At 46.0% G+C, this 4,203-nt stretch overlaps 1 pseudogene; it reads right to left on the reverse strand.

Annotated features, from left to right (window-relative positions):
* Window positions 1–1,231: 1,231 nt before the first annotated feature.
* On the reverse strand, window positions 1,232–1,922 carry LOC107526572 (calcyclin-binding protein pseudogene; annotated as a pseudogene).
* Window positions 1,923–4,203: the final 2,281 nt, after the last annotated feature.

Below are 4,203 nucleotides of genomic sequence, written 5' to 3' on the forward strand. Positions count from 1 at the left end.
TCTTCTCTCATCATAGGAAGGACAGATAGGAGAATAAGATCTTGGAGGTCTAGGTCCTCGTATCAGTCATCTATTGCTGCATAACAAATTACCCCCATACCTGGCAGCTTAAAATAACAAATATTTATTATCTCACAGTTTTTGTGGGCCTGTCACCAGACTGGGACCGGGCTGGAGTTGACCTGCCTCTGGCCGGCCTGTAGTGTGTGCGTTCTTGATTTCATGCAGGAAAGAAAGACTTTATAGTACGAGTCCCGGTGACTATTCATCAGCATTCCCGGTCTGTTCTTTAATATGCTGATGAATTAAAATGAGTTGGTAGGGGAGTTCGAGATCATTCTCTGGTCGGTTTCACTACTTTATTTTTATCTTGGGTCTGTCTGCTCTATTTGGGTTTCTTGTTATTTGTTCCCCTGACTTTACCCGTCCTTGGGCTTGGCCAGTACAAATGGCACTAACTGGGGCTCTGTTTCTTATTTCCCTGACTAGGGTGATTTAAGCTATTTATTCTCTCATTAGGGAGGAGAGTTATAAACTATTTGCTCTCAAGTGCCCTTGGTTAGGGAAGATAAGTTCTTACGATTCACTAGCTCAGTGATTTTCAATCTCTTTCATCTCATGACATACAAAAACTAATTACTAAAATTCTGTGGCACACCAAAAATTATATTTTTTTCTGATCTGACAGAAAAATAAGTATAATGTTGATTCACTCACACTGGACGGCTATTATTGTGTTGTATGCTGTCATTTTTTTATTTACCAATCTAAGGGAAAGGAGGTCAGTGCCCCTTACTAAATAGTCAGGTAATGCATGTTTTAAAAATGCCTTTTTTTCCTGAAAAAATTCAAGTTTTATTTACTTATCCTTACATTGGTGAGAACTAATGTCAGGAATTTAACAAGCTGTAACATCTTTTCCTATCTCTTAGCTGAACAAAAATACACACAATATGGCATTTTCATTAGGTAAGACTTGCTTCTTTACATTTCACAAGAATGCAATATTACCCTTTCTTGGACAAAATGACCAGTTTACTAAAGAAACCGTCTTTAGAGGAAGTGTTTAATAAGCATATTTTATTTAAATAAACCCTCCAGTAGGAGAATTCATTTATTTAGAAGAAGGCTCTGTAAAGTTATGTTAAATTTATCTGTGCAGCTCACCAACATGTCCTTATTGGAAACGTCACCATTTCCACATCACAGTTCCCAAAAGAACTTTAAAGTCTCAAAATTCTGGGTCTCCTTTGGCTTGCTTCTCTCTTGATTGTACACAGGCTTTATTAATGGTTTGCTTCATATCATCACCTTCATCTTCATAAATTTTCTTGAGAACATTCATCAGTTCCTCACTAGGATCTGTTTCAGTGTCATAGGAGGGCTTTTCTTTCTCTTTGCACTCTTTTTCAGTCTGAGTCAGGTAGTCCCACCACGTGTTTTCTACTGTCTTTCTACATAAGATAATCACTGTATCTGTCTTGCCTTTTTTTTAACTGCCTTCCACAGGGATGGGTTTCAAGAGATTGTTCACAATCATGGAGTAATTCTTCCCATTTAGATTCTTCACCAAAAGATCAAATAACCTTTCTGTGAAGTGCACTTGCACTTTCTCTGGGGACTTGATGGACTCCAGTTAAGGTAATGTAGATTTTCACAAACTTATCTGACTGATCCCATCCATAATTACTGATTTTCACTGTGTATCCCGTTGTAATGGGAGCAACCATGGAAGCTGGCTTTTCATTGTCAAGAAGTTCTGCTTCCCTCGGTGATTTCTGCTGCATCTTGTCCTTGATTTCTGTCTCAATCTTGGATTTTTCAGCTGGAAGAGCATCACGTACTCTCTTTCTAGTGGCTTTTTCCAGCAGAACCTTTACCTCTTCTAGATCTTTCTGTAGCTCCTCCACAGCCGAAACCATGGTCTGGCTGGGTAGGCAAGGCACGAGCTACAGCCCCGGGGGAAATGAACAGGAGACACTGTGCCCACGAGGCTCGCAGCGCCTGCCTTAAAAATTCTTGCAACACACCATTTGAAAATCACTGCACTAGCTGTCTGAATTCTTCAAATTGTTTAATTATATATTTTTAAAATTGATTTTTAGAGAGAGGAAGGGAGAGAGGGAGAAAGAGAAACACGATTTGTTGTTCCGCTCATTTATGCATTCATCGGTTGCTTCTTGTATGTGCCCTGACAGGGATCGAACCCGAAACCTTGGCATATGGGGACAATGCTCTAACCAACTGAGCTGCCTGGCCAGTGCCTATTTAATTATCTTGTCTCAGTTTCCCCATTCCACTTGCCAAGAAGTTTTTTTTAGCTTTTTACTATCCTGCCTCAGGCCCACGAATTGTGTTCCCACCTGATTATGACACTTTATCATGCTGTCCCAGTAAAACGGGCCCTGGGTGTACCCCAGCAGCCTGGCACAGTGGTCAGGAGCTAGAGCTTTGGCATTCTGCCACCTGGGCTCGATCCTCACTTAATTCTATGCCCTTCAGTAACTGACTTTGCTTCTTTGTGCCTCAGTTTTGCTGTAGGATGATGACAGTAATTCCTGCTTCACAAGATTTTTGCAATGATTAAATGAGTCACTACATTTATCCAGCAAATATTTATTGAATGCCTGCCATGTGCCAGAACAAGGAGAACCAGAACTGTTCTGGGCACTGGGATTGAGGCTCTGATCTTGTGGGACTCCCATTCAGTCAAGGTGTATTGATGGCCCGCTGAGTGCCAGAAGCCAGACATCTAGCCACATCTGGCCATTGTCTATAGCCATTGGACTCCCCCAGCCAACAAAAGGGTACAGCTGGAGGAAGAACGGCAGGACAGATAGGGCCAGGGTGAAGTCTGGGTGTTTCTTCCATGCCTCAGCTGACTCTCCCATTAATGCTCATCTGTTAGGAAAAGCAGCTGGCAGGCTGCTAGGGAGAATAAAGCCAGATCTCACCCCTCCTCCTCTCTCACTCTGGCCTAGCTCAGGACTTTGCCTTTTAGGACTGGTGAAAGAGGAAGGGCCAGGCTTGCTAAGGCTGGAGAGCTGGAACTGTTACCTAATGCCACCGGGATCTTCCCAGGGCCAGCAGCAACCTGAGCTCCAGTCCCCTTCTTCCTTTGTCTCCTACCCTCTTCCTGCAACCTGACTCTCAACCAGACCTTGTTTCTCAGGAAAGCTGAACCTTTCCCAGGTGCAGAAGCCACCAGGAAGGCCTGGCCTTGGAAACGGAGGCCCCTAGGACCTGCAGGGAGGTACAGGCTTCTTCCATTGGGACTGGCATTGCTGCATGAGGGCTCAAAGCTAGACTCCAGACAGACAAGTTCAGCCCGAACATTCCAGAGGGGTTATGGGACACCCAGAGGGACTGAGCCATAGTGGCTGGAGAGGAGTGGGTGAAGGCCAGTACAGGCCAGAGCAGGGCCAGAGCAGCCCTCAACTTGGGAGAAAGTCTCTGCGGGGAATGGGATGCCACTGGCGAGTGAGATTCGCCTCTGCTCCCTGTGCAGCCTCAGGAAAGGCTTCTTGCCTCTCAGGACCAGAGGGGCTCAAAAGGCCTTCCCATCACAGCTACTGGTGACCCTAGGCCAAACCAGCCTCCAAAAGGGCCTTTTCCACTGGAGAAATTTCCAATATGCAGGTCCCTGCACTATGTCCACCTGCTCCTTCAAACTTATCCACCTGCTCCCATGTTGAACTCACAGTGATGCATCCACCCAAAACATCCCCAGGCTGCCTCTCTCATACACACACTCAGTGCTCCTCCATCCATTCCAGGGGTCCTCCAGGGAGGAAGACTGATGGGGGTGCTGTTATTGGGAACTCCTGTCCTCTCCCCCACACCCCAGGAGAGGTTCTGCTCCCTCCTCTCCTCCCTCCTTGCATCTTAGGTAAGGAGAAGGGAAACCAGATTAGCAGGATTTGACACCTGCAGTTTAGGCCAGCTGTCTTCTCTAACAGCACAGGGACAGACATGGGCTCGGTGCTGTCCCAGCACCTGTGGCCAAGATGGCAAAGAGCTTTTCTTCCCCTGGCAGAGCCCTCCTTCTTTCTGTCTGCCCACTTCCTAAGCAGAAAGGGGAAGAGTCTGGAGCAGGTGGAATCTGGGGAGCAGGACACCTGGGCTCCATCCTTCCCTCTGGGGAGATGGACTGTGCCCTCTCTCACCTCTGATGGCAGGTAACCTTTCTGTGCACCTGGAACC

Source organism: Miniopterus natalensis, chromosome 3 (genome assembly GCF_054644295.1).
Source record: "Miniopterus natalensis isolate mMinNat1 chromosome 3, mMinNat1.hap1, whole genome shotgun sequence".
Lineage (NCBI taxonomy): Eukaryota > Metazoa > Chordata > Mammalia > Chiroptera > Miniopteridae > Miniopterus > Miniopterus natalensis.